Below are 19,914 nucleotides of genomic sequence, written 5' to 3'. Positions count from 1 at the left end.
AACTGAATGTCCCATGCTTCTAGCTGAAACTACCATTCCGCGTTCGAAGTCTGTTAATTCCCGTCGTGGGGCCATAATCACCCCGAAAACTTTTTCAACACGAACCAACTGAGTACAAATGACAGCTCCACCAGTGCACAGTCCTTTCATACCTTGTGTCCTCGATACTGTCGCCATCTGTATACGCGCATCTGTCACCTCAGTGTAAACTGTAGCTTTGTACTGTTAGAGGGCTACGAACAACACATTGCCTTTACCAGATAGGACTGACGGAGTACATCGAAAAAGTTCGAAGAAGGTCAGCACGTTTTGTAGTATCGCGAAATATGGAAGAGAGTGTTACAGAAATGATACAGTATTTGGACTGGACATCATTAAAAGAAAGGCGTTTTTCGTTGCGACGGAATCTTCTCACGAAATTCCAATCACCAACTTTCTCCTCCGAATGTGAAAATATTTTGTTGACTCCGAGCTATATAGGGAGGAACGAGCACCACGATAAAATAATGGAAATCAGAGCTCGTACGGAAAAATATAGGTGTTCATTCTTTCCACGCGCTATACGAGATTGGAATAATAGAGAATTGTGAAGGTGGTTCGATGATCCCTCTGCCAGGCACTTAAATGTGATTTACAGAGTATCCATGTAGATGTAGATGTAGACTGCCGAAATAGGATAGAAATCATACATTTGATATTCTTTCTTGCAGCTTTTCACTCTATTTATTATTTTATTTTATTTTGTTTACAATTGCTGTGATCTTAGCCCGTTGTAATTTCAAAAATTCTGTTTTGCTCGTCATTTATACACAAGTGTCGTGGATTTCTCACGCTAAATTGCGATGCAGCTCCACATGAGTGTGGTTTTTAAACTGGCTGATGTGACTGCTTACACATCGCACGGTCAGTTAATAAATACATTAGAGCCGTTGCATTGCACGCCCAATCGGTACAGCTAAGAGTACCGCGGCATACCGTACTGATTACGGAAGCAAGAGCAAGAGCAAGTATGATTGATATGAACAGCCAGAATATTTAGCGTGGTCCACTTACTAAAATGATGTGTATATGTATACCAGCAGGAGGGAAATGGCAGAGTGGGTCTTTGTCTTCTTCCTGGCTATCAGGGAATGGATGAGGATAGTGTTCCTAGGTACACGAGACGTTTCGTGGTTGGTGCTACGATATAGTAACCGATTTTAGAATCACGTGAAAGAATTTGCTCTAGTCATCTCCCTAAGCAGTGTCCGAAATTTTCTGGTTAGTTTTTGAGGAAAGTAATATTGACACAAATTTCCTGTGAAATAAATTGAATTTTACTCTTGCATCTCTTTCTCTGTTTTGTCAGGCTGTGTATTTATTCTAGCATGTACAACCAGCCTGTGACCTGATGCCTACCATACTGTTTCGGTGAAAACAGCATCCTTACGGACTATGTAAGTAACTAGCATTTGCTTTTCTAGGTATACTTTCAAATGTTCAAATGTGTGTGAATTCTTAAGGGACCAAACTGCCGAGGTTATCGGTCCCTAGATTTACACACTACTTAAACTAAATTACGCTAAAAATAACACACACACCCATGCCTGGGAGAGGACTCGAACCTCCGGCGGGAGGGACCGCGCAATCCGGGACATGGCGCTCTAAACCGCACGGCCACTTCGCGCGGCTATAATTTCTAATTAGTTAATAAACCGACATTTTAATTCTAAAATTTGGCTGCATGATATTAAGTGGAAGCCAGTATCTCTTACAGCTAAGTGGACATGAGTGCGCAGCTAGAGAATACGTCACCAAAGGCAAACTAAACATGTAAACTACATGTCTCTCTGCTGGAAACGTGCAAAGGTTTCGCCGGTAAACTGATGTCTGTTCGTTACAAATGTTTACGAGCGTCAGTCACTTCATCTCGTCACTGCATTAATCTCTTCGCTCACTGCTCCGAAAAAGCAGGAAATGTGTACGTCAAATTAACGGCTGCGACTCACTGTAAATCGTGACGACGTTGTGAAGCAATACTATAGGCCACCGCACCTCTTCTGAGAGCTGTCCCCGTCTAGAGAGGGAAATATTTATGGATGGAGACTGATAAACACGGATAAGGTCTCGGTATTCCGTGCGTTGCTCTTGTGGGTCTTCGAACAGGAAAAGTAGTTCCACAGCGAACACTCTACTAGCCCAAGAACTCTTCGCCAACTCTACTAGCCTGATTCGTAAAGGAAAATCAGGCGGTAACTGAAGTGGTAATAAGAAAAAAACTGCGAAATACATGTATTTTATCCATTTATTAAAATTTATCTTCGGCTTTCATGGCCCGCTAGGCTTATGTCGTTCGCCTCCATAGCTGCAGGTCATGTGAAGCAGCCGGTTTCAGTTCCTGGTACTGACAGCTAGTTTGCCATGGAACGCACTCTCCTCATCTTCGTAATGCCAATTGAGGAGCAAACTGGATGAGATATGGCGGATCGAAGGTCTGGAAAGTCAACATTGGCCGAAAGAGCGGTGTGCCGACCCGATGCCTTCCATGCGGCATTCAAATGACGCCATATGGCAGAGGATGACATGGCGGCCGGTCCCCATCGCGAGTTCCCACGTCCCAGATATCAGAAATAAAAAAAGAAAAAAAATCCTAATAGGTTTAAGGCAATATCCAATCAATTTCCTTCATTTGAAGCATAGTCCTGTTTATAGTCAGCCTAAGGAGTTTATCCAGTCCCATTAAGACCATTTTACAAACTCGTACACTTCTTATTTCTTAAGCTACAGGCAAGATAAATCCAAATATAAGTATAAATCTCAGTTGGTCCATCAGGAACAGGGAGAAACGACTGGTTAAGTAACTGTCAGTGTCAATGAAATTTACGAACAGCTGTGTAGCTTAAGATGTTATTTTATTTTGTTTTGAAGGCTACCAGTTTCTGCATTTCATTATGCCATCTTCAGGCCCCATATGCATCTCTCCAAATATACACTATTGGCCATTAAAATTGCTACACCATGAAGATAACGTGCTACAGACGTGAAATTTAACCGACAGGAAGAAGATGCTGTCATATGCAAGTGATTAGCTTTTCAGAGCATTCACACAGGGTTGGCGCCGGTGTCGACACCTACAAAGTGCGCGCATCAGGAAAGTTTCCAACCGATTTCTCATACACAAACATCAGTAGACCGGCTTAGCCTGGTGAAATGTTGTTGTCATACCTCGTGTAAGACGGAGAAATGCGTACCATCACGTTTCCGACTTTGATAAAGGTCGGATTGTAGACTGTCGCGATGGCGGTTTATCGTTTCGTGACATTGCTGCTCGCATTGGTCGAGATCCAATGACTGGTAGCAGAATATGGAATCGGTAGGTTCAGGAGGGTAATACGGAACGCCCTGCAGGATCCCAACGGATCGTGCAGCCACGTCTCGATCCCTGAGTCAACAGATGGGGACGTTTGCAAGACTCGGAGACCATGGCTGCGGTTACCCTTGACGCTGCATCACAGACAGGAGCGCCTGCGATGGTGTACTCAACGACGAACCTGGGTGCACGAATGGCAAAACGTCATTTTTTCGGATGAAACCAGGTTCTGTGTACTGCATCATGATGGTAGCTTCCGTGTTTGGCGACATCGCTGTGAACGCACATTGGAAGCGTGTATTCGTCATCTCCATACTGGCGTTATCATCCGGCATGATGATATGGGGTGCCATTGGATACACGTCTCGGTCACCTCTTGTTCGCACTGACGGCACTTTGAACAGTGGACGTCACATTTCAGATGTGTTACGACCCGTGGCTCTACCCTTCATTCGATCCCTGCGAAACCCAACATTTCAGCAGGATAATGCACAAACGCATGTTGCAGGTCCTGTACGGGCCTTTCTGGATGCAGAAAATGTTCTACTGCTGCCTTGGCCAGCACATTCTCCAGATCTCTCACCAATTGAAAACGTCTGGTTAACGGTGGCCGAGCAACTGGCTCGTCACAATACGCCAGTCACTACTCTTGACGAACAGTGGTATCGTGTTGGAGCTGCTTAGGTAGCTGTACCTGTACACGCCATCCAAGCTCTGTTAGACTCAATGCCCAGGCGTATCAAGGCCGTTATTACGACCAGAGGTGGTTGTTCTGGGTACTGATTTCTCAGGATCTATGCACCGAAATTGCGTAAAAATGTAATCACACTTCAGTTCTAGTATATTATATTTTTGTCGAATGAATACCCGTTTATCATCTGCATTTCTTCTTGGTGTAGCAATTTTAATGTCCAGTAGTGTACGAAAATGTCATGTAGAGCCATAAATCTCTGGATGTCGTGGATTCAAGCGTTACACTAGTGTGGCGCCAGAGATATATGTCTCTATATGACATTTAGTCCAAATAAGAGATGCATTTGGGGCCTGAAGATGGCATAAGGAAATGTTGAAACTGGTAGCTTTCAAAATAAAATAATATCTTAATTTGGTGAATCTCATTGACGTTGACAATAGGTATAAATGGCTTGGGCTAGCGACCACTGCTGGAATAATTCCTTCGTGGAACATCGTTTTCTAATTCTTGGACTGTACTTAGTGTTACACTAACAAGGGGAGGCCGCCAATTGTGAAATTCAGATTCGATTCATGTTGTTGTTGTTGTGGTCTTCAGTCCTGAGACTGGTTTGATGCAGCTCTCCATGCCACTCTATCCTGTGCAAGCTTTTTCATCTCCCAGTACCTACTGCAACCTACATCCTTCCGAATCTGCTTAGTGTATTCATCTCTTGGTCTCCCTCTACGATTTTTACCCTCCACGCTGCCCTCCAATACTAAATTGGTGATCCCTTGATGCCTCAGAACATGTCCTACCAACCGATCCCTTCTTCTGGTCAAGTTGTGCCACAAACTTCTCTTCTCCCCAATCCTATTCAATACTTCCTCATTAGTTATGTGATCTACCCATCTAATCTTCAGCATTCTTCTGTAGCACCACATTTCGGAAGCTTCTATTCTCTTCTTGTCCAAACTATTTATCGTCCATGTTTCACTTCCATACATGGCTACACTCCATACGAATACTTTCAGAAATGACTTCCTGACACTTAAATCAATACTGGATGTTAACAAATTTCTCTTCTTCAGAAACGCTTTCCTTGCCATTGCCAGCCTACATTTTATATCCTCTCTACTTCGACCATCATCAGTTATTTTGCTCCCCAAATAGCAAAACTCCTTTACTACTTTAAGTGCCTCATTTCCTAATCTAATTCCCTCAGCATCACCCGACTTAATTAGCCTACATTCCATTATCCTTGTTTTGCTTTTGTTGATGTTCATCTTATATCCTCCTTTCAAGACACTGTCCATTCCATTCAACTGCTCTTCCAAGTCCTTTGCTGTCTCTGACAGAATTACAATGTCATCGGCGAACCTCAAAGTTTTTATTTCTTCTCCATGAATTTTAATACCTACCCCGAATTTTTCTTTTGTTTCCTTTACTGCTTGCTCAATATACAGATTGAACAACATCGGGGAGAGGCTACAACCCTGTCTTACTCCCTTCCCAACCACTGCTTCCCTTTCATGTCCCTCGATTCTTATAACTGCCATCTGGTTTCTGTACAAATTGTAAATAGCCTTTCGCTCCCTGTATTTTACCCCTGCCACCATCAGAATTTGAAAGAGAGTATTCCAGTCAACATTGTCAAAAGCTTTCTCTAAGTCTACAAATGCTAGAAACGTAGGTTTGCCTTTCCTTAATCTTTCTTCTAAGATAAGTCGTAAGGTCAGTATTGCCTCACGTGTTCCAGTGTTTCTACGGAATCCAAACTGATCTTCCCCGAGGTTGGCTTCTACTAGTTTTTCCATTCGTCTGTAAAGAATTCGTGTTAGTATTTTGCAGCTGTGACTTATTAAGCTGATAGTTCGGTAATTTTCACATCTGTCAACACCTGCTTTCTTTGGGATTGGAATTATTATATTCTTCTTGAAGTCTGAGGGTATTTCGCCTGTTTCATACATCTTGCTCACCAGATGGTAGAGTTTTGTCAGGACTGGCTCTCCCACGGCCGTCAGTAGTTCCAATGGAATATTGTCTACTCCGGGGGCCTTGTTTCGACTCAGGTCTTTCAGTGCTCTGTCAAACTCTTCACGCAGTATCGTATCTCCCATTTCATCTTCATCTACATCCTCTTCCATTTCCATAATATTCTTCTCAAGTACATCGCCCTTGTATAGACCCTCTATATACTCCTTCCACCTTTCTGCTTTCCCTTCTTTGCTTAGAACTGGGTTTCCATCTGAGCTCTTAATATTCATACAAGTCGTTCTCTTATCTCCAAAGGTCTCTTTAATTTTCCTGTAGGCAGTATCTATCTTACCCCTAGTGAGATAGGCCTCTACATCCTTACATTTGTCCTCTAGCCATCCCTGCTTAGCCATTTTGCACTTCCTGTCGATCTCATTTTTGAGATGTTTGTATTCCTTTTTGCCTGTTTCACTTACTGCATTTTTATATTTTCTCCTTTCATCAATTAAATTCAATATTTCTTCTGTTACCCAAGGATTTCTACTAGCCCTCTTTTTTTTACCTACTTGATCCTCTGCTGCCTTCACTACTTCATCCCTCAAAGCTACCCATTCTTCTTCTACTGTATTTATTTCCCCCATTCCTGTCAATTGCTCCCTTATGCTCTCCCTGAATCTCTGTACAACCTCTGGTTCTTTTAGTTTATCCAGGTCTCATCTCCTTAAGTTCCCACCTTTTTGCAGTTTCTTCAGTTTTAATCTACAGGTCATAACCAATAGATTGTGGTCAGAGTCCACATCTGCCCCTGGAAATGTCTTACAATTTAAAACCTGGTTCGATTCATACTGCGCATAATAAAAGCTCATGGCCAGAGGTGTAATGTGGTAAAGCACCAAGATGCACTTCTCAGCCGTTGTCGAGAAAATCGACAGTTAAAAGAAACCGTTGCGGTGAAATACTCTCTACGATTAACAGCTTTGTGCAGCGTCGTGGCGCAGCGGTAAGCGCTCGGGTTCGCAAGCCGAAGGTCGCCGGATCGAATTTCGCGCCATGCAATTTTTTTATTATTAGTTTTTGTAATTCATATATATATATATAACTATTAATGAATTGCTGATGCATGTTGGTGAACGCGGATCGCTCTCCAATTGTACCGCCTCCATTTTTCCGTTTTTTTTAACCGGGTGGACCAAAGCTCTCCCGTCCGCACTGATTTTCGACGATGTTATAAGTTGTGCTAGGGACCGCATCTACCTTCTTTCGAAGTTAGCAGGCAACTACGCTGTTATGCGGTGGCTCGTTTCGGCCCAGTCAACATCTGTCCTTCAAGTGTAACGAGCGAGTAACGGAGTTTATATTTCATACCTGCCACAGCAAATTTGTGTTCGTGGGGTCTCTATTCTAATTCGAACGTTTGACTTACGCTATACGTATTCGTTTCGGAATATCGTTTCTACGTCTTCCGTTAACTATACGTGGTTAACATTATGAAGACAATTAATAACATTTGTGAAATACAACTTTGTTTGCAGAAAACATAATGATTTTCGAAGTCGCCAGTTTTTCCACGACAACCGACTTTCAACAACTTATTATACGCATAATTGTTGCAACTGATTGCCGGGAATTATATATATATATATATATATATATATATATATATATATATATATATATATATATATATATATTTGAATTACAAAAAACTTGGCGACCTTCGGATTACGAACCCGAGCGCTTACCGCTGCGCCACGACGCTGTAGAAAATTATTAGTCGCAACCGCAACGGTTTCTTTTAACTGTCGATTTTCTCGACAACGGCTGAGAAGTGCATCTTGGTGCTTTGCCACATTACACCTCTGGCCATGAGCTTTTATTATGCGAAGTATGAATCGAATCTGAATTTCGCAATTGGCGGCCTCCCCTTGTAAGTACAGTCCAAGAAATATAAGACGACGCTCCACGAAGGAATTATCCCAACACAACGGAAATCGCTAGATGTAATGCACATGTACAGAGAAACGAATGATTACAGTTTCAGAAAAACTGGGCGATTTATTCCAGAGTACAGCTGAACAAACTGAGGACGTCTATCAGGCTTGGTTTACATCTGGCCCTTACGCAAAGCAGGTTGCTATACCACTACTGTCTGGGGCATTTCCAGACACGTCTTCATCTTGAATGTCACTGACTAGAGTACAACTGTCTTCAGCGTCCCGCTTCAAATTGAACCCCGATGACCAGCACAGACGACCGAGACAGTAGTGCGATACCAATGAAGCTGTCGCTCACCTTACGGCCCGACAACCAGGATTGATGGTGTGGGTGCCATTTCATTTCATATCGTGATCCCTGTGTTTGTCATCCGCGGTAGCCTTACAGCACAGCAAAGTCGCCGGATATCTCCCCAGATAAGAACGTTTGGAGCATTATGGGGAGGACCTTCCAACCATCTCGGGATTTTGACGATCAAACGCACCAATTGGACAGTATCTGACACGATACCCCCCCCCCCCCCCCCCAGAGGGCATCCAACAACTCTGTCAATCAATGCCAAGCCGAGTAACTGCTTGCATAAAGGTCATTGGTGGACCAACGAGTTATCCACTTCCTCAATTTCTTCAGCTGTTGCTCTTGAATAAGCCATCCAACTTTTCTGCAACTGTGATCATTTGTTTATCTGTACATGTGCATCACATCTACCGATTTCCGTCCAATTTGGAAAATTCTGAAATGGTGACTGCAGCTCTGATGATGAAGCGATGACTTCGAAACATCTTGGCACAATAAGAACTTAATTATGAAGACAGCTAACGGGTTTTGTTACTCGATTCCCGTAAATAATGTCCTCGTGTTTTTACTTCTTGCTTAGAGTCTGCTCTGGCCTAAGCACTTCAGTGTTTCCTTACCTCTGCTCTCTGTACAAATCTTGCAGAGCTGTCGCTTGCGGCCCGGAAGTTTCAAGAAAAGCTTGAGTCAGTTCTAGGGGGCGATACCCAAATAGCCTAATGGTTATAACGAGTGTAGTACAGCGTACGTGGCTTATTAAAGTTTAAAGATGCAAACAGGTCAGAGTGTTTAAGGAGCAGATGGGAAAACGTAAATAAACTGTTTGTTATTTCAAAAGTAATAACCGTAACTGTTTACACATTTATCCCACTATGAGACAAGAAATTCTTTAATGAGAAAATGTTTGCGTTGTCTACGGACCCATAATTGTGTCCAGGCGTTCACTTCTTCGTCTGAAACAAATCGACGGCCACGAATGTCTCCAAAAATAAAAATATGGCAATCGAGTAGGGAGATATCGGTGATATATGGAGGATGAGTAAGATATTCCTAGAGAAACTTCTGCAGAGTGATCAAAACAACCTTCGTAACACGAGGGCTCGCCAACTTCTTGTGGGTGGACACCGCAGCCTCAATAAATTTGAAGGAAGGCATCGTTCCACCAAGTTGTATTTGAAGTTGTTCTTTATTTAAGCAATATTAGGTTCGAGCGTGGCTTATTCTCAAGTGCATGATAGACGTGAATACATCAGTCACCCTCGGCAAACAGAAACACTTTGACAGCTGTCCTGAGCACAACTACGAATGACACACATTTCTGTTTGTGGGGATAAGGAACCCACATCTGCGGTAATACGCTTGAGAATGGACCTCGCTTTAAAGGAGTAACGCTTAATAACGTATAACTTCGAAATACAGCTTGGCAGAACGATGACTTCTTTCAGGGAATTAAAAAATAGTGAGACATTTTTATCGCTATTAACCAACAGTTTTAGTCGATAGGAAAAACTGAAAACTACGTTGAAAATCCGCATCTTAATGTACATCTATGTCCAGTACGCTGCGTGGGGTATGTACGTGCACGAGTATTTTTTGTTGCATTTCAGACCCATATGAAGCAAGAGGGAAAACGTCTGTATTCCTGTTTACGTAATCTTATCTCTCTTACGTCATTCTCGTGATTTCTGCTAGAGAAGTATGTTGGTGATAGCAGAATTGTCACACTGGATTCTTTTAATATGTCTTCTCCACAATTAACCAATAGAGTTAAATATTCCTACTTAAGTTCCCCAAGTATCTGCGAGCAGTATAATTGATCGCACTGGCGAACTGTAAACGATTTGCTTTAAAAATTTCACTGATCTTTCCAGAAACCGTTCCAAGAAATTTGTGTCATCAGTTCAACTGCCCTCATACGGATTTTACGTGTTCGTCCCCCGACTCATATAGTTATAGTTGGTGGTGGCTGCAGTCTACCCTTGATATGTTTAAAAATTCGGAAATGTTCATAGAAGGGCAGCCCATTATGTTTTATCTCGAAATAAGGAGAGAGAGTTGCGAATACGATGTCTCAGCTGGGGTGGCAATCTTTAAAACAAAGGCATTTTTTGTTGCATCGAGATCTTTTCACAAAATTTCTATCACTAAATTTCACTTCTGAATCACAAAATATCTTATGACTCCCGTTTACACACGGAAAAATGATCATTGTAATAAAATAAGAGAGATTGGATCTCGCACGGAAAGGTTTATATGTTAGTTTTCCCCACGTGCTATTCAAGAGTGGTACGGTAGCGAAATACACTACGTGATCAAAAGTATCCGAACACCTGGCTGAAAAGGACTTACAAGTTCGTGGCGTCCTCCATCGGTAATGTTGGAATTCAATATGGCGTTGGTCTACCCTTAGTCTTTATGACAGCTTCCACTCTCGCAGGCATACGTTCAATCAGGTGCTGGAAGGTTTCTTGGGGAATGGCAGCCCATTCCTCACGGAGTACTGCACTGATGATATCGGTCGGTGAGGCCTGGCACGAAGTCGGCGTTCCAAAACATCCCAAAGGTATTCTATAGGAGAGGTTGAAAATACCGCTTCAGTTGTAAATTTATTTTCACGCGACCGGTTTCGGGCTATTATAAGCCCATCTTCAGGCGTCGTACTGGAAATAGCAAGAGACGGGAGATAATTTTCACGCACCGCAACACACATAATTTTTTTTCTAACAAACTTTTAAAAATCATTTCGTAACCGCCAGTCGGGCTAGGCGCTGTGAAACCTATGTCCATGCGAAAGTGACACCAGACAGCACTAAGGACGACTGCCTGGGTAGGGAAATATACAAATGATATCAGCACACTTACGCTGTGCTGTGACCTCCGAGAGCCGCGGTTGACGTGTACCAGGCGCGGTGCGCTAACTATGAGCGCAGAACAGGGAGTAGCGGATGCGAACGAGGGAGCAAATTGGTGAACCAGAGTGGCAAAAGTGCTGCCATTTATTGACGGAGAGAAAAACGCGGGGCCACTAGCCCCGCCGTTCACAATTTGAATTAGTGGTTTACATTTAAAATGAAGAAAAAAAGAAAAAATACATAAAAATACACAAAATAAGTTAAAGTGCATTATGCGTAGTAAAGGAGCGTATTGAACAGGCCGCTACAGAACTGTGGTAAAACTGAGTGGAAGCGACGATATAAAATTATTAGATAAACCGTAAAGTGCAATGAAACTTTCCTTTTACATGAGTGGCATACAAGTTTTAAACTTAGTGGAGATATATAAGTGCAACGTGGAACAACGCGCCACAGTCATTAGATAAAAGAACATACACATATGCCACTCCCATTTACAAGCTCTCGTTACTGATCAACAGGGAAAGTAGCGAAACTTTACAGTCTATGCTCTCAGAAAGCAATACGCCAGTTAATAGCTAACGGCATTAGCACTAAAAGGATACATTAAAAGTGGGGTCAATTTAAAACCTGCTAACCAGCAGTCGACAACTAATCGAAGCTTACATTAGATAAGACCTGAGACATATTTTACATCATGAAAGGCAGGTAAATTTTTAATTATTGAGGTTACAGATAATTCCATAGTACTATAATGTGGCACAGTCATAGGATAAAATGAAAAACATGCAAACTTTTATTAAGAGAGGATAATTTTACAGCTATGTAAAATGAACAGAGTAGACCTTGCGGACTTCACTATAGGAACCAAGTATATGCCGTACATTCTTTAAAACTATTGATGGCCACAAAAATAATGGCAAAAAAAGGAAAAAAACACTGACCCGATTAAGAAGTATACATGTATGGCGTACAGTAATCAGGAACCAGAAAGCGAAGGAAATGAGGTTGGACGCAGCTTCAAAAAAGAAAAGTTATTCAGCAGGACTGCGTGCTTAAGCACAGTTTGCTCGTTCACAATGCCAGACGGATCACGGCAAATGCTAAGGATGATTTCTATTTCTTCTAAATGTTTTTAGAACAAATAGAAGCAACGGATGAGAATGACTGTTGTATGGGAATTACGGCTTCCTCGACGAATTCAGTTGATGAAATCTTCATCGGTTATCAACTGAGTCGTGGCGTCGTGTTGTGGCAACGTTTCGACGAGTTTCTTATTCGTCATCTTCAGGCGATGTGTCGGGGACATGAACCTGCAATTTTGTCACAACACTACGCTACAACTCGGCCGCTAACCGAGGCAGATTTCAACAATAAGTATCATGTTTCCAGATTGAATTATTAACTCTGCGCCCGCATCTCGTGGTCGTGCGGTAGCGTTCTCGCTTCCCACGCCCGGGTTCCCGGGTTCGATTCCCGGCGGGGTCAGGGATTTTCTCTGCCTCGTGATGGCTGGGTGTTGTGTGATGTCCTTAGGTTAGTTAGGTTTAAGTAGTTCTAAGTTCTAGGGGACTGATGACCATAGAAGTTAAGTCCCATAGTGCTCAGAGCCATTATTAACTCTGCAGTGAAGTGTGCGTTGCTTGGAACTTCATACCACAAATGACTTGTGTGGGTTAAAAGTTAGGAATGCTGTAAGAAATGAAGCTGTGTGGACCAGTCGCGAGCCGTGCCTCGAGAGCTCAGATGGCGAGTGAAGTTCCAGGTTCGAGCCCCGATACGGCACACACTTTTAGTCTGGTAAGATGTTTCAAGTGTCATATTGATTGTGTGTTGCTTAACTTTCAATGGCCGACTATTGACAGATTTAAACGATAAGCATTGTAATTTGGCTGTTTTATTATGTTTACGAGACGCTATTGCAATTTAGGTTTTGTAGCCATTGAGAAGTGATTCATTACTGTCCTTTAGAAATTAGTTACGGCACATGTTGTGGTACAGGTCAAGATTATCATACTCATTATTTGGTTATAGAGGAATCGCCATGTTAATGTCACGTATATGAAATAGTCACACAGCGGACTAAATTTTTAAAGTTAAACTCATAGTTTCCTTATACACCTACACTATCAGAGTGCATCATGTGACTTGTTCATGAAGCTACAATCAGGAGGAGGAAGAGCATTAGGCTTCACTCGACGGTGCGTGAGAGTGTGCGTGTGTTGGGTCCTTAGCGTAGTGTGCAGTGTAGATGTTGAGGTGCTAGCTGAACTCGCGTGGCTCCCGTGCGTTCCCCTGCTCTGCTTTACGACCAATAAAGATAAGCCAGGCCGCGGTCCGGCCAATTACAGAGCGCTGCTTCGGACGCCTGTTGCGTGGGAGGGAATACAACCACAGCGTCTGCGTGAGGCGGTATATTGCTGCATTACTGTTGTAACAACGCGAAGTTCCTCTACCTGTCGTACCCTGGGCCAAGTGTGGTTCTCCTGTGTTAAGTAATATGCATTCTGCTCACAATTCTTAACCCAAAGATGGATCCACTGGCGACCATGCCAGGACGGCAATCTCTGCACTTCGCCAATGTGAAATGTAGCGTGATGCAGCATTTAACGAAGCACTTGCGAGATATGTGGTACTGAATAAATTTCGACATCTATATCTACGTGTATACCCTGCAAAACCCTTAGAATTTCATGGCAGAGGGTACTTCCCACGATATCAGTTGTCACAGCCTCTCCCCATTTCATACGCGTATGGAGTGCAGGTTGAATATTTGCTTAAATGGCTCTGTGTGTGCTATAACTAGTCTAACCTTGGCTTCACGATCTATGTGATAGCCACACGTCTGGGCTTGCAGCATATTCTTCTCTTAACGCTCGTTCTTGAAAATTTTCAAGTATGCTTCTTCAGCATAGTTGGCTTCTGCTTTAAGACGTCTCCCAGGTCAGGATTTTCAGAAATTGCGAGACGCTCTCCCATAATTATCTCAAACAGACCTGTGACGATACTCGCTACTCTTGTTTTGTATATGTTTGGTATCCCCTGATAGTTGGTATGGGCTCCATTCAGTTGAGCAGTATTCTACGATGGCTGTCATGAGTAATTTGTTAGCAGTCACCTTAGCAGGCTATGGAATGTCGCCAATATTCTACCAATGAAACGAAGCCTACCAACTGCTTTACCTACGACGGAGCCTATGTGAAAATTCCATTTAATATTCCTACAGACTGCTCCATCCAAGGTAGAATGATTCTCATTGTGTCCTATTGATAGTATATTCTCAGGGACAACGCTTTTTGTCCAGTCTGCCTTCTGTTTATTGATTCAGACAATTAAAGGTGGTAGCGATCTGTATTGATACGCAGTTGTCAGGAACTTTCTTAAGCTAAAAGTTCTATTACACAGTAGGTACAAAACAAATCCTAAACCCGCAGATGAGCGGATGATATCTGAAACATATTCAACTACTGGAAGGCAATGCAAACTTAAAAAAGATACTGCAGCAAAACAGTAACACAGAACTTTTCTCAAAATACAAAGCACTACTTTTCACATGACAGGGTACCAGTGACACAAAAATCAGATAAGATAGAATACAAAATAGAAGACAGCAAAACAGAAGCCAAATTTTGATTTTTGCTTTCAAATGTTACTTCAGAAAGGAAAGTCAAGAAATGTTGGCGTTATTCGATAACCGCACTACTGGCAAAATGAGTGACGTAGTAATTAGTACAAGTGGTGTTGAAAACCAGTGTACCTCGCTGAAACGTAATAAGGCCTGTTGGAATACCTGTCAAATTGCATACAAAAACTTGCGAATGACATTGTCAGAGCGGTCTGACTATCATTGACCGCAGAACCCTTGAAGTAATTCATGTGTCAATACACACGTCACGCACATTTACATAAAGCAAAGTCAGTAAATAAAGTCAGTAAATAAAGTCTGTGAATAAACGTTCTGAAGACACTCGTCGTCTAGGAAGGATGATGCGGCCATTTGCATGTAAATATAGTTGCGTTCAAAACTTAAGGACGAAAGTAACTTTCGCACGATGTTTCATTGCCATGTAAATAGCTCAATGAAACTTGGACCATGCATAGAAAGAACTAGTACAGAATAGCGCAGAGGGTAACTGAAATACACTCCTGGAAGTGGAAAAAAGAACACATTGACACCGGTGTGTCAGACCCACCATACTTGCTCCGGACACTGCAAGAGGGCTGTACAAGCAATGATCACACGCACGGCACAGCGGACACACCAGGAACCGCGGTGTTGGCCGTCGAATGGCGCTAGCTGCGCAGCATTTGTGCACCGCCACCGTCAGTGTCAGCCAGTTTGCCGTGGCATACGGAGCTCCATCGCAGTCTTTAACACTGGTAGCATGCCGCGACAGCGTGGACGTGAACCGTATGTGCAGTTGACGGACTTTGAGCGAGGGCTTATAGTGGGCATGCGGGAGGCCGGGTGGACGTACCGCTGAATTGCTCAACACGTGGGGCGTGAGGTCTCCACAGTACATCGATGTTGTCGCCAGTGGTCGGCGGAAGGTGCACGTGCCCGTCGACCTGGGACCGGACCGCAGCGACGCACGGATGCACGCCAAGACCGTAGGATCCTACGCAGTGCCGTAGGGGACCGCACCGCCACTTCCCAGCAAATTAGGGACACTGTTGCTCCTGGGGTATCGGCGAGGACCATTCGCAACCGTCTCCATGAAGCTGGACTACGGTCCCGCACACCGTTAGGCCGTCTTCCGCTCACGCCCCAACATCGTGCAGCCCGCCTCCAGTGGTGTCGCGACAGGCGTGAATGGAGGGACGAATGGAGACGTGTCGTCTTCAGCGACGAGAGTCGCTTCTGCCTTAGTGCCAATGATGGTCGTATGCGTGTTTGGCGCCGTGCAGGTGAGCGCCACAATCAGGACTGCATACGACCGAGGCACACAGGGCCAACACCCGGCATCATGGTGTGGGGAACGATCTCCTACACTGGCCGTACACCACTGGTGATCGTCGAGGGGACACTGAATAGTGCACGGTACATCCAAACCGTCATCGAACCCATCGTTCTACCATTCCTAGACCGGCAAGGGAACTTGCTGTTCCAACAGGACAATGCACGTCCGCATGTATCCCGTGCCACCCAACGTGCTCTAGAAGGTGTAAGTCAACTACCCTGGCCAGCAAGATCTCCGGATCTGTCCCCCATTGAGCATGTTTGGGACTGGATGAAGCGTCGTCTCACGCGGTCTGCACGTCCAGCACGAACGCTGGTCCAACTGAGGCGCCAGGTGGAAATGGCATGGCAAGCCGTTCCACAGGACTACATCCAGCATCTCTACGATCGTCTCCATGGGAGAATAGCAGCCTGCATTGCTGCGAAAGGGGGATATACACTGTACTAGTGCCGACATTGTGCATGCTCTGTTGCCTGTGTCTATGTGCCTGTGGTTCTGTCAGTGTGATCATGTGATGTATCTGACCCCAGGAATGTGTCAATAAAGTTTCCCCTTCCTGGGACAATGAATTCACGGTGTTCTTATTTCAATTTCCAGGAGTGTAAATACGTAACGGATTCAAATGGTTCAAATGGCTCTGAGCACTATGGGACTTAACATCTGTGGTCATCAGTCCCCTAGAACTTAGAACTACTTAAACCTAACTAACCTAATGTCATCACACACATCCATGCCCGAGGCATACGTAATGGGACGAATAGAAACCTTTATTCAAAGATAATAATTACACTGCAATGCATCCCACACGTGCTGTACGGCATTTAAGTCGGGGGAACGCTCAGGCAGTCCATTCACCGAATATCCTCTCGTTCCAAGAGCTACTCTACCTGCGCAAATGGATGTGGTAGCGCATTATCATCCGTTGTTGTGCTCTTCAGTCCAGAGACTGGTTTGATGCAACTCTCCACCCTAATCTATCCTGTGCAAGCTTCTTCATCTCCGAATAACTGCAGAAACCTACATCCTTCTGAGTGTAATTGGTGTATTCATCTCTTGGTCTCCCTCTACGATTTTTACCCTCCACACTTCCCTCTAATATTAATTAGGTGCTCCCTTGATGCCTCAGAACGTGTTCCACCAACCAAACCGATCCCTTCTTCTAGTCAAGTTGTGCACAAATTCCTCTTCTCCCCGATTCTGTTCAGTACTTCCTCATCAGTTACGTGATCTAACCATCTAATCTTCACCATTCTTCTGTAGCACCACATTTGGAAAGTTTTTATTCTCTTCCTGTCTACACGGTTTATCGTCCATGTTCCACTTCCATGCATAGCTACACTCCATAAAAATACTTTCAGAAAAGATTTCCTGATACTTAAGTCGATACTAGATATTAACAAATTTCTGTTTTTGAGAAGTGCTTTTCTTGCCATAGCCATTCTACATCTTATATCCTCTCTACTTCGACTATCATCAGTTATTTTGCTCCGCAAATAGCAAAACTCCTTTACTACTTTAAGTGTCCCATTTCCTAATCTAATTCTCTCAGCATCGCCTGATTTAATTCGACTACATTCCATTATCCCTGTTTTGCTCTTGTTGATGCTCATCTTATACCCTCCTTTCATTACACTGTCCATTCCGTTCAACTGCTCTTCCAGGTCCTTTGCTGTCTCTGACAGAATTACAATGTCATCGGCGAACCTCAATTTTTTTATTTCTTCTCCATGGATTTTAATACCGACTCCGAATTTTTCTTTTCTTTCCGTTACTGCTTGCTCCATTCCCAACCACTACTTCCCTTTCGTGCCCCTCGACTCATATAACTGCCATCTGGTTTCTGAACAAATTGTAAATAACCCTTCGCTCCCTGTATTTTACCCCTGCCACCTCCAGAATTTGAATGAGAGCATTCCAATCAACATTGTCAAAAGCTTTCTCTAGGTCTATAAACGCTAGAAACGTAGATTTGCCTTTCCTTAATCTGTCTTCTAAGATAAGTCGAAGGGTGAGTGTTGCCTCGAGTCTTCCAACATTTCTATGAAGCATATAGTGATCTTCCCCGAGGTCGAATTCTACCAGTTTTTCCATTCGTTTGTAAAGAATTCTTGTTAGTATTTTGGAACCATGACTTATTAAACTGATAGTTCGGTAACTTTCACACCTGTCAACACCTGCTTTCTTTGGGATTGGAATTATTATATTCTTCTTGAAGTCCGAGGGAGTTTCACCTGTCTCATACATGAGATGGTAGAATTTTGATATGGCTGGCTGTCCCGAGGCTCTCAGTAGTTCTAAATGAATTTCATCTAGACCCAGGGCCTTGGTTTGACTTAGGTCAGTGCTCTGTCAAATTCTTCACGCAGTATTTGTCATCCATAAAAATGAAATCACGGACTCATGCATCACTGAAAAGGCGCACATTGGAAGGGAGTAAAGTACTCCATCTTCAGGCCACAAGTGACCCATTGGGATCATCCGACTACCGTGTCATCCTCAGATGAGGACGTGGATAGGAAGGTCGTGTGGTCAGCACACCGTTCTTTCTGTGACCGGAGCCGCTACTATTAGGTCGAGTAGCTCCTAAATTGGCATCACGAAGCTGAGTGCACCCCGAAAAATAGTAATAGCGCATGGCGAACCGGATGGTCATCCATACAAGTGCCGGCCACTCCCGACAGCGCTTAACTTTGGTGATCTAACGGGAACCGGTTTATCTACTGCGGCAAGGCCGTTGCAAAAATTGCAATTACGCTGACCGTTTGAATGTACCATGTTCAAAGGTTTGCAGCTCAGTTCTTCAATGCAACATTATGTCTAGCAACAGAACCGTAAATTCTGTATCACCAAAACGATCATGTTCTACGTTTTTCTTGAGTGCATTACATATTCCCACCTATCGCCATATGAGGGTAAGTATGTGTGGTGTGCGTACTGTAAGACCTTCGGTACACACACCATCAGGTTATTTGACTTTTCACTCTAAAGAAGTAGGCGAGTGTCAGCAATAAGTATCGTGGTCTTACCGTGGCGTGTTTACCTTCTGCCGTTAGGTCAGGCGATAGAAATGCCACTTGCACGCTTGGAGTAGCAGATTGACGGTGACCAACTTTAAACAGAACTTGATTAATTTTCACACACATTTATTAAAATAATCAAAAATATAGACATTATGTAACTTGATTCTGGATGCTGTTTACAATTGACAATCTGAAGTTCCTTTGGTCTTGGTACGTTAATCTTATTCTCACATATCTCTGATACTGGACAAAGTGTCTATTCATTTATCTTCATGGCTATGTCCAGGAATATGATAATCTTATTAGGCGCAGACTGAAACTTGACTACAGACTAATGCAGACTAATGCAGACTGATGCAGACTAATGCAGACTGACTAATCGGAGGTCTGTACACTCGTTATAATACCTCGTGCATTCAGGTATCACTGCGCGAGTGTGATCCGTGAGGAGAAAAGTTTCTACGTTAGCAGCAATATCATTGGCTGCATTACATATTAATACGCTGATCGGCGGAAGCAGAATTTGGTCCGTCTCTAAGACAGCGCCATCTCGTAGTGTGGAGACGGACGAGCGCTGCGCCTGTGCTGTTGTGCTTAGCGGGGCGCGCTGTAGTGGGAAAGGTGTGTACGCGCTGACTACGTGGAACTATGTACACAACAGTATGCCACTGTTGAACATGATCGTAGAGGCCTTCGGTATTCTTTTTCAACTTCTCTGCAGTTTACAGTGGATTCCCATTGTACTCTTAATGTTGTCACTATTGCTTTTAATTTCACCGAAAGTTGTTTTGAC

Source organism: Schistocerca piceifrons, chromosome 3 (assembly GCF_021461385.2).
Source record: "Schistocerca piceifrons isolate TAMUIC-IGC-003096 chromosome 3, iqSchPice1.1, whole genome shotgun sequence".
Taxonomy (NCBI): domain Eukaryota; kingdom Metazoa; phylum Arthropoda; class Insecta; order Orthoptera; family Acrididae; genus Schistocerca; species Schistocerca piceifrons.
The sequence above is the reverse complement of the archived record's forward strand: the minus strand, read 5'-3'. Positions refer to the sequence as shown.